This window comes from Aulonocara stuartgranti, assembly GCF_965226115.1.
Source record: "Aulonocara stuartgranti genome assembly, chromosome: 10".
Taxonomy (NCBI): Eukaryota; Metazoa; Chordata; class Actinopteri; order Cichliformes; family Cichlidae; genus Aulonocara; species Aulonocara stuartgranti.
Window position 1 is genome coordinate 9,490,161 of NC_138946.1, and position 12,191 is coordinate 9,502,351.

At 40.7% G+C, this 12,191-nt stretch overlaps 1 long non-coding RNA gene across 1 annotated transcript; it reads left to right on the forward strand.

Moving 5' to 3' along the window:
• Positions 1 to 1,081: 1,081 nt before the first annotated feature.
• On the forward strand, positions 1,082 to 7,423 carry LOC309715391. The gene is made up of 2 exons (XR_014279203.1): positions 1,082 to 1,784; positions 6,057 to 7,423. It is a non-coding gene; the product is annotated as an uncharacterized lncRNA (long non-coding RNA).
• The last annotated feature ends 4,768 nt before the right edge of the window (positions 7,424 to 12,191 follow it).

The following is a 12,191-nucleotide window of genomic DNA, read 5'->3' on the forward strand; positions in this document are numbered from 1 at the left end:
GGGGATGGTTGCGGCATGCACGCCGTGTCTTCCCTCGTTGCATCGCAAGAGAAAGTATCCGCTGTGATGTGGACGAGAATCTGTGGCCAGACGGACAACAGCGTGTAAATAATCAGGAGGGTGAAGACAGTGGACAAGAGAGGGAGAATGAGTACAGCGACCACTGAATAAGTCCTTGTTTTTTGATTTTGTGTTCATACAATTTACTACTGTAATGTACTTTTTTTTTTTTTACATATGTATGAAACTTTCTTTGCGTGTGAATAAAAAATGGTTATAATTTCCTTGGTAGTGTGAGTGCAATCTGTGATGTCAAACCTTGGAGGCTACTCTTTTCTGTTGTATATTGTTGGACCTCTGCCATAGTGACAAAACATCTAAACATTTTATATGGCAGCACTCACACAATGCCAAGGGGACGATGCATTTTGGGGGCACTGACTATTCAGATTAGAAAGAAATGTAGTTTTGACACATGAGTGAACTGTTTTAGGAGAGATATGAGCTTTTGCAGGTGGACCATGTTGTTGTGATCAACCATCCAGGTTTATTTTGACAAAAGCACCAAGAATGATGAGAATGTCCGATCTGTGTCGAGAAATGAGCCAAAGCTATTGAAAAGGATCTTTGCCATTTTGGAGACACTGACTGTTTAAATGAGAAAGGGATTTAGATTGAAGCCTGAGTGAACAGTTTTGGAAGAGATATGAGCTTTTGCAGGTGAGCTATAGTGTTGTGCTAAACTGTAAGAGTGTTTTGCCAAATGATCTTAGAGTTTTGAGAATGTAATTTCTGTTTCAAGAAATGAGCCAAACCAATGGAGAAAAACTGTAAGTCAAATTGTGTGGCAGGAACTTACAGTTTTTCTCAGTCGCTTTGGTGCGTTTCTCAGATCAGAATTGAAATTCTCATAACTATTAGTTCAACCTCCACAACACTCAGTCATTTGTGCACATCATAGTAGCAATTTCTCCTCTCTCTGAACAAACTGCAAATGATTTTGGACATGAATCAGTTGCTTCCATACATTTCCCTGCTGCTTTCTGACATTTCCATTTGCTTATGTCATGTCAGTCAAAAGTAATTGTTAGGTATTTTAGTACCACGGTTAGCATTTACAGAAGATTGTTTTATACAGAAAAGAGTTGCTCAATAAGGCCCATCTACTAGTTGTTTTTCTCTTTCTCTGTGACCCAAGAATTAATGTGTAGGACTCACAAGCTGGTACCCCAAGGTCGAAAACACCACAGAGATGAGACCACTTCCTTACTCCCATCCTCCCTTTTTCTTTATCTCCTGGAAAAGGCTCGTTAAAGGCTAGGTGGTTTGTTTCAGAATTCACTGATGAAAGAACTCTGTATTCTATGTCTAGGAGTGTATTTTGCTGGGATGATCATAAATTGTAGCTGAGCTGATAAATTACACACAGGATACTTCTTTGCTCACAAGGCAGGAAGACGTTTCCTTATTTGGTCTGTACCGGTTTGAACTGGGAAAGCTGACACACGAACCTTTTTTTTCATCTATATAAACTGCTGTGTATCAAATAAACCTTTGAGTTGATTTGGGAAGGCAACCTGAAGCAGTCTGTGTTTCCTTGTTCTCCCAAGCTGCTCCCGGCGCTGTAACTAACCCAGCTGAACGGCATACCTGAGTGTTACTTTAAATAATTAGGAATCTTAGAAGGAAAGGACAAAACTCTGCTTATCGCTCACGCCACGGAGGAAACCCGGGAAGGCAATTTCCTTCAATTTTGGTGTCAGAAGTGGGATCCCTGACAGAAGGTAAATATGCGTCTTTCATATTTATATAAAGACCTATTATACCTCTCTCAGTGATTGATCCATAAAGAAACGGGATATGCTGACGAAGTTTCACTTAGTGATCCAGAGAGATACACTGACGACTTCCTCAGTCCCCGAATAAAGTAAATTAACCCTTGTGTGGTGTTGGTGGACACAGGAAGTTGCCTGTTGTCTTGAATATTTTAATTTTGTTTAAGTTGCTCACTCAGAAAGAGTGACACAGGAAGTTGCCTGTTGTCTTAAATACTTCTCGTTAAGTGAGAAGTTGCTCACCAAAGAGTGACACAGGAAGTTGCCTGTTGTCTTAAATACTTCTCGTTAAGTGAGAAGTTGCTCACCAAAGAGTGACACAGGGAGAAGTTGAACGGGTCTCACAGACCCGATTACCATACAAGGGTTAAAAGCAGTAAATTAAAAGCAGAAAGACACAGGAAGTTGCCTGTTGTTTTACGAGAAGTTGCTCGTTAAGCGAGAAGTTGCTCGCTAAGTGAGAGTTGCTCACACAAACAAAAAATTGCTAGCAATAAATTTAAAGTGACCTCAGCTGTGCCGCAGCGAAAATACTAACATAAATCCTCCTAGCGTGTAAACCCCTCTGGAAATCACTGAACATGGGTCAGAATAATTCAAAGACCACAGACAGGTCCGATAAAAAATCTAAAGTACCTGTAAAACCAAAAATTAATAAAATACAAAATAAAGTCTCAAATAACGGCTCAGTACAACTCCCATTTCCGGTTACGTGTAACCTACGTCCGCGAATCGGTGAAGACGTCCATGATCACGTATCCAGAACATGCGGGAGTGCTTATGTGACTGACTTTGTTTACAACTTAAGAAGTTCAATGCATTCTAATTTATTTCCGGAGCCTTATCCCGAACGATTATCGCCAGAAAACAGGTCAGTAGAAATGTTGAATATCATTTGTGATAAGAAAAGTAGTCTGCTTAAAAAGTCCTGTAGAAAATATATGATAGAATGCCGCGACGTGATGCATCAAATGTTACCGCTATGGACAAAAGGAGGGTAAATAATGACAAAGTCGCCGATTTCTTTAAGAATCTAAAGAAATTCCTGCTAACAATGTCCAGAGACAAAATTGACTTAAATGCAGTAACTATGTGTAAACAGAAGCCTGATGAATCTATCCTAGTATTCATAAAACGCTTTATGCACTGTTGGACAAGCTAGAGGTGCAAATTTAGCTCAGTTTTCCAGCAGCCGCAGACACCCAAAGCAAAAATGAATTTGTGTATTTCATTTAACATAAAGGGTGAAATGTTTGCTGACACTGATAACAGCTTATGTTTTCTCTGCCCTATGTACCGACATGATGGAGAAGGAACATCCTCTGTGTCAGCTGGACCCTCAGCAGAGAATGAACTCAACATCCTTTTTGTCCGGTACTCTATGTCACACACTGTGCCAAAAAAAAAAAAAAAACGTGTACAGACGCCACTACCAGGTAATCCCATGACTGGGAGCCACACTTTTGTTTCTCTCACACTGTTCAACAACATGATAACTGCTCACACAAGTGAAGGTCAAACAGTGATTTTGTTACATAACTCAGACATAGGTTACGAAATATGTCGTCACATAGATCTAACCTACCCTATCCACTGTACTATTTCTGCACTTACGTTGCCAGCTGAATACCAGAATATGACATTGTGGTCTAAAAGTGAGAATGATATAGGATTCATTGACTGTACACTTTATCACGTACACCTATTAAAACACAACAAGCAGTATATGTCAAGCAGCATCCCATTTCCACGGAAAAAGCCGCAGTCCTAGATGTCATGATAGGAGATTTATTGACTACAGGAGTAATAAAGCCCACACTCCTGTCAATCCTGTGCCAAAGCCTAACAAACCTGGCGTATGGCGTTTCATACAAGACTTAAGGCAAATTAATGCAGTCAACATTCCTCTGCCACCTCTCGTTTCAGATGTTCACAGCATATTGACATGCATTGCATACACATTTTACCGTGGTGGATTTATGCTCCGCTCCTTTTTCTCAGTACCTGTGACACACAGCCGTTATTTGCATTCACACATAGAAATAAGCAGTACACTTGGACTCGTTTGCCCCAAGGCATGATAGACAGCTCTGCTGCTTTCTCAATGGTGCTTCACTCCTCCAGGGCTGCACCCTGATCCACATGTGGATGACCTCCTCCTCTGTGCTGAAAGTGAAAAACTATGTCAAACTGCTACACACATGCTTCTCCAGCACCTCCAAAAGACTGGCCACAAAGCATATGCAAAGAAAATGCAGTACTGTCAGACTTCTGTTCAATATTTGGGATTCACACTGTCTCACGGAAAACGTTCCATGACTGCAGACAGGGTCAAAGCTGTGACCTCCGTCCCTCGTCCCACTACACAGAAGGACATGTCGTCCTTCTTAGGCATGGTGAACTATTGCAGACAGTGGATACCAGACTGTTCTTTTCATGACCACATTCTGCGTGACTGTTGTAAAAAAGACAAGCCTCCTCGAATACTGTGGTCCACAGAAATGACTGCCTCTTTCAATGCATTACAGGGAGTGCTGACCTCCGCCACTCAAAGGTGCTGCCTGAATTGTTCAGGGAATGCCGGCCTGCCTGAGGGCAGTAGCAGCTTGCTCTATCATGATAAGGGACTGCGAGAAGCTCACACTCTCACATGACACTATTCTACACACCAATCACCAGGTCACGACCATTATAGCAAACATAACTAAACAACATATGCAAATCTCACTATAAAAGCGAGCAGCACACCTGATTCGCCAGCACATTTATTGATCCTATGCTGTGTTCTTCTGACCGACAGGATGGCTCAGACAGGCTTGACGATCATGACTGCATGACACGTATACAGGAATCCACAGCACCACGTCCAGATTTAGAGCAAACACCTATCTCAGACTCAGCCACGGTTTATGTGGACGGGTCCTGTTCAAGGCCGAATGACAACTCATTTCTTTGTGGCTATTCAGTGGTAACAGTGCCTGACATCATACTAGAGGCTCACTCATTACCATTTCACTCAGCACAAAAAGCAGAGCTCATGGCTTTAATACGCGCCTGTGAGCTACATTTGGATAAGCATGTGACAATTTACGCAGACAGCCGCTATGCATTTGGCGTTGTGCATGACTTTGGCACATTGTGGAGACAGAGAGGATTTAGATCTGCTGATGGAAAATAAATTGCTAAATTGTGATTTTGTTAAAAGACTTTTTCAGGCTATACAGCTGCCATCGGCCGTTGCAGTTGTAAAAACGAAAGGACACAGTACAGCTGACACAGACGAAGCAACAGGTAATGCCTTAGCAGACGTGACAGCCAAGGCTGCAGCTGCATCACAGCTCCCACCTCCACAGGAAGTATTATCTGTGCCCCTACAGCTGCCACTTGTTACACTCCCAGACTATTTCGAAACAAATGTTGATTTAAAATTCATACAAGAGCAAGCCTCTGCATGTGATTACACCTATTGGGAGAATAATGACTGTACCTTAGAAGACAGAGATGGCCTATACAAAAATCTTAAGGGTTTGATTGCCCTCCCATATTCCCTGATGCCAGTCCTTGCCCGACATTTTCACTGTGTGAGTCATGTCGGACAAGGAGGGGTAATAGGGGCAATAAAATTAAGATTTGTAATTGAGAAAACATCACATGCAGTAAAAAGCATATTAGCAACCTGTCTAACATGTGCACGAACTAATGTAGGTAGCTCAAAAGCGAAACATCAGCATTTACCACAACCAGATTTTCCATTTCATACATTACAAATTGATTTCACACATATGCCAGCACAAGGAAGCATCAAGTACTTACTGGTAATAATGGATCAATTTAGTAAATGAGTAGAAGCTTATCCAACCTCAAAAGAAACTGCAGAAGTAGTCTGTCAAAAGTTGAGCAATGAAATAATACCCAGATTCGGAATACCTCACCAGATTAACAGTGATAGAGGATCTTCATTCACATTAGAAGTAATTCAAAAGTGTGCTAAAACTTTAATGACCTGTGTCAAATTACTTACTCAAGTCCTGTGTGAGATTAGAAGGACTCAATCTGCAGTAACCAAATTATCTCCATTTGAAATAAGACTATTTCCAACACCATGGTCAGCTTCCAGAGGGGCACCGCTAGTAGAAGGTGATGTATATTGCATTGTCCACTGATGTTCACAACCTGATAGAAAAACTGAATAATAACTATCAGAAAGTTTGTCTCTCTCAGCCTTTCCCCTCCACAGTTCCACCAGTGGAGACAAGGAGATGCATGTTGGAGAAGCCACTAAAACCAAGGACTCTCTGGGAGGCCGCGCGTGTTCCAGCCCCCAGACTGTACTGGCAGTGACGAAGAACCAGCATCCTCACAGACGGACAACCTCAGTGGATTCATGCCAGCAGGGTTAAGACCAGCCCAATCGGACCATCTCAGGCGTCGGATCAAGCAGACGACATCTCCGGCGAGCCAGCGCCCGGAACTAGAGCAAATAAACACACACGGGTAGATGACATCTCAGGCGAGCCAGCGCCCGGATCCAATGTACACACACGCAATCACTGATTAACACACAACGTCTGAAAGAACAACAACAAGGTACTCAAACATCCAGCAGGAACAGAAAGCCAAAAGTACCACATGATGTCTAACCTGATAAAGCCAGACTCATTCCATCCTGATAATGGAGAAAATGAAATGCCCATTGTCATCATACGACGCTTATTCTGTGTCTCTCGAACCTGGGACCAGGCCAGAAGACGACTGAAGAACTGTCTTTTTTATATATTTAGGTTATTAATCATATCTACTGCATTAACCTTAGGATTTTTATTTACTATTTCATATTGTAAAGTGCAACCCTGTTCACATTTCTGCAAGCCACATTTTCAATGATAACCCATATAGCTACCAGTACAGCCACTTCAATGTATTTGCAATTAGCACAAATTGATCCTGAGGATGTGCCAGATGTTACCAATGATGTTCCTGATGTGTATATTGAACATTAGGTTGTGAACTATTACATTTTATGATTTGCTTTTTATATTATGTTATTACATTTGTGATTTTTCCTTTCTATTTGAGTTATTATTTTTAAAAAATAATAAAAGAGGGGAACTGTTAGGTATTTTAGTACCACGGTTAGCATTTACAGAAGATTGTTTTATACAGAAAAGAGTTGCTCAATAAGGCCCATCTACTAGTTGTTTTTCTCTTTCTCTGTGACCCAAGAATTAATGTGTAGGACTCACAAGCTGGTACCCCAAGGTCGAAAACACCACAGAGATGAGACCACTTCCTTACTCCCATCCTCCCTTTTTCTTTATCTCCTGGAAAAGGCTCGTTAAAGGCTAGGTGGTTTGTTTCAGAATTCACTGATGAAAGAACTCTGTATTCTATGTCTAGGAGTGTATTTTGCTGGGATGATCATAAATTGTAGCTGAGCTGATAAATTACACACAGGATACTTCTTTGCTCACAAGGCAGGAAGACGTTTCCTTATTTGGTCTGTACCGGTTTGAACTGGGAAAGCTGACACACGAACCTTTTTTTTCATCTATATAAACTGCTGTGTATCAAATAAACCTTTGAGTTGATTTGGGAAGGCAACCTGAAGCAGTCTGTGTTTCCTTGTTCTCCCAAGCTGCTCCCGGCGCTGTAACTAACCCAGCTGAACGGCATACCTGAGTGTTACTTTAAATAATTAGGAATCTTAGAAGGAAAGGACAAAACTCTGCTTATCGCTCACGCCACGGAGGAAACCCGGGAAGGCAATTTCCTTCAGTAATCATACCTATGGATGCTGAATAGTCGTTCCCAATAAAACTAATAGTCATACATCCATTGCTTGAGTCATCACACACAAAATTGTTGAACTAGTTATCACATGCCAAATATTGGCCATCTGTCAAGCAAATCCTATACCTTTCTGTATCATTGTTCCTGGAAATGTCTCCGAAATTGAAGTGAATTACAGCTGTCACTCATGAGGAGGCGTGTGAAAGTTTAGTTGTAACCAATGACAAACAACTTGTTCACTGTCAATTATGGATGAATCCTGTGAATCCCCAATTGGCAAGCATATATAAACTGCGCAGGAGCTAGTGTGTACCATTTCTACACTTCTGTGACACAAAATGGAAGGTCAGCACCGTGGAAGAGGGGTGAGGATGCGGGGAGGAAGGGGAAGGGGAAGAGGGAGAAGAGGCAGATATAGGCGGATTCCTAATGAAATAAGGGCTACAATTGTGGACCATGTTGTCAATCACGGCCTCACCATGGAGGAGGCTGGTCGAAGGGTGCAACCCAATATTGGAAGAACTACTGTCAGTTCAATCATTCAAACATTCCGTAGGGAAAACAGGTATGCAAACAGTAATACACTGTACTGTACTGTGCCATCTCAGACACATCACATGTTACTGTACTGTATTTGCAATTTCACAAAAAGTTTACTCTGCACCACATAGGATTGTAAGACAACCTCGCGGAGGCGGAAGAGGGCCCCTTTTTACCCCACAGCAAGAAGAAGCCATTTGTGCAATGGTCATTGCAAACAATGCAATAAAGCTGAGAGAAATACAAAGCGCTGTCATAGAGAATTACACGGTATTTGGCAATATTGAATCTGTTTCAATTTCAACAATTGACAGAGTACTCAAGAAAAATGAAATCCACATGAGCAAATGGCCCTGCTAGCAGCCATGGATGCAGCATGTGACGACATCACAGCAGGGTCCTGCAGAGGATGGATTCGCCACTCCAGGAGATACTTTCCTCGCTGCATTGCGAGGGATAACATCTGTTGTGATGTAGATGAAAATATGTGGCCAGACAGACAGGAACGTCTGGATGTGCCAGAATGATTTACTGTACTGTTACATGTGCTGTTTATTGTTCACATTAGTGCACAGCTCTACCAAATGGGTGATTTTATGTTTACATGTATTCTACAGTGAACAAGTGACTGTAGCATATTTTTCTTTTGCACAATTCTGTAGGATTACAAACACTTCTACACAATGGAAATGTGAAACGTACGTATTCAGTGTCTCAGTTACTCCCAAGACTCCCATAACATCTACAGTGACTTTACTGCACATTTCAGATGGCTGTACAGGTAGGCCATAGTGCTGTCGTCAGCATTTTCAGGTGTCACCAATTGTTTTTGCAATGGGAAACACTGAAATTATAAACTGTCATAGTGGAAACATGACAATGCCATTTGACTATCTTGTTCATAAAGATGGTGTCAAGACTTTTCATTTTGATGGCACTGACAGTTTCATTGACATGGATACTTGCTTTTGAGGTATGGATAATCAATTCTGTGCATGTGACGTGCTTTTGCAGGCTATCCACTAGGTTTTGCAGTTTGCACTAATTGTTTTGGGAAATGCACTAACTGCTGTGCAAATGTTAATGGTGTTCTGAGAAACGCACCAAAGCGACTGAGAAAAACTGTAAGAGAGCTATGAATAATCAAATGACCACAAACACCAAGAGTGGGCCAAAATTCCTCCATAATGATGTGAGAGGCTGATAAAGAAACACTGATACTAATACATAAAATGATGACTTGTACGATCTCATGGGGTGGGGTCTGATTGGATGTACTCCATTATGTTTTATTTTCAGTTTTACACCCTGCTCTTTTTTTTTTATATTGGCTTAGAGATCATCCAACATGCCAGAAAGAGAGTGTTTGGTTAGCAATACTGATGTAATAGATTTAAAAGTTGTTAAAAGGTTTCTACAGGTCAGATCTTCATCACTGCTTTCTGTTGCCTTCATGGAGCTTTCCCAAAGTACTGAGTACTCACTCTCGCTATGCACACACGCACACACACACACATATATATATATATATATATATATATATGCATAGATAGATAGATAGATAGATAGATAGATAGATAGATAGATAGATAGATAGATATAATCTAGCCACCACCTGTTGCAAGTCATCTGCTGCCATCCAACCACGGTGTTTTGTTTGATATCTGTTGAGTGTGTCAAATCAACAGTATATACAATTTTGGTCAGAAGTTTTCATATACTCATCATGGGCATTAATGTCACGGTAATTTAATGATTTTTTGTTTAATTGATCTGTTCTTTTTCAAGGGCAAAATGATTTGAAAGCATACATTTTTAATTACTTAAAAAACAAACAAAACAAAACAAAAAAGACAAGAATTGGGTGCAAGTTTAACTTTACGTAATCTCTAATCTACACAGGGTCATACAGCGTCAAATATATGCATACATCCCCACTAATATTTGGTTAAATGTTGCTTTGCAAATTGCATCTCACCTATTCACTCTTGGTAGCCACCAGGCATAATTCTGGCTGAACATTTTGGCCACTCTTCTTGGCAGAAGTGGCACAGTTAGTTTGAACTGGTTGGTTTCATTACAGGGACCCAGCTTTTACACATAGTCCACAAATTTTCAATGCAGTTGAGGTAAGGGCTTTGGAAAGGCCTTTCCAGAAGCTTGATGGTAACCCTGTCCCATCTACATGCTCGCCTACATGTTTCTGTTATCATCTTGTATTTAGTATATTTCATTTGGTTACTTCCTGTATTACCTTGCTGGGGGTTTTCCTCACATGTTTTGTCTATTTTTTACTGATCGTCTTCACGTCTGTAGGATTATGTTTACATGCACCTCATTCTTTAACTCTTTCTCACCATCTGTCCTTCATCTGTCTATCCTGTCCTCACCTGTCTTTGTCAGACTTTCTGTTGGATTGTTTCCATTTTTCCTCTTTTATGTAATGCTCATATCAGCTTTGCACTTGTGTTATTTCCTGGTTTGCTCTCACGTTAGATTCCTGCGCTGATAATTGATTTGTTTTTTTTTGTTTATTTCTGCTGTGTTTGTCCTACGTTTCTGTCCTGGCTCTGTATGCTATAACAGGAGGACTGAAATGAGTTTAAAAGTTTAAAATATCGAGCAATTTGAAAAAACGATAGAACTAAATGGGGAATAATAATAAAAAATACTAAGTTTCATGTAAACGTGTTAGAAAACTCCTCATTAAGCAGGAGCCATTTATAGTATTAGTGTATGTTAGTAACCTATGAAAGCACTAGGTGCTGCTTGGTGGAGCACATATATGTTTAACTCAACAGCTCATGTTTGCACATCTAGATCTGTGCTGTAGGTTTTGATTGAATGCATTTATACAATAATTCATCTAAAACCCAGGAATAGCAGAAAAACATGCAAATTTACGTTGTTATGGCCCATCTAGGGGTGGCCAGACCACAACACAGGGGTGATCTATCCTCGTCAGCAGCCACATCACACAACTGGTAAAGTTTGACAATGATTTATTTATCATAATTTGATTCGTTAGGTTATTTTTCACAAAAGAAGGAGGTGGTTATAACTTCAAGATGGACCTAATGCCAAAACAACAACAAAAAGGGGCCTACCTCAACGATTTAACAAACTTACCTGCTCATAAGAATGAAACCAAATGACAGCAACATGCCCCCCTAACTATGGAAAACCTAATATAATCAAACAGAATGGTAGTTCACCCCTACTACTCCTGTATAAGGCGAATGGCACTGGGCAAGTAACAAAAGATCTCCTGATGCACTGCCATTAAATAAGTCGTGTCCAACTACTTAGCCAGTCTGTATGGTCAGTCCTTTGGATCCACCAATCCCGGAGAGGCACCTGCACACTGAGATTTGCATATTTAGACAACATTACAACAGCAGTTGTAACAACATTATATGAGAAACTGATGACACTTGTCACAGTTTTTAACATGAGAAGTAGATCCTGCTGATGTTCACAGCTAGTTATTTTTTGTTGTTTAATTTAAGCAATAATAAAACACCTCATCCCCAAATGCATTTAACCATCCAACATGTTTAACATTTTTGCTGTTTTACTTTTTTACCCAGCAGTTAGACAGCATCTGACTCAACTCCCTGGGTTTTACGAGATTCATTCACATACTTGTTGTCTTTAGTCATGTGCTTCTGCTAAGTTGCGCAGCTCCTTTTGTTTTCCCTCTTGTTCTGTGGGATGACTGTTTTTTATATCTCTGAGAGAGTGGCACATCTCCTTGCAGCACATTAAACCACAGCAGATACTTAAACACAACAACAGAACAAAGGGGGTTAGGAAAAAAATGCCTGACATGGTGTTCATTTTTAGTTTACATAACTAATCGTTAACCTCAAAGAAAGGTAAAAGAGGCCAACTGAAATGCATTAAGGTAGATGCTTTCTTGATCATGAGCCAAAAAATCAGGGCATCAGGGGAGAGATGTGTTCTCTGGAGTGACAAATCATGCTTCTCTGCCTGATGAGCCAACGGATGAGTCTGGGATTGGCA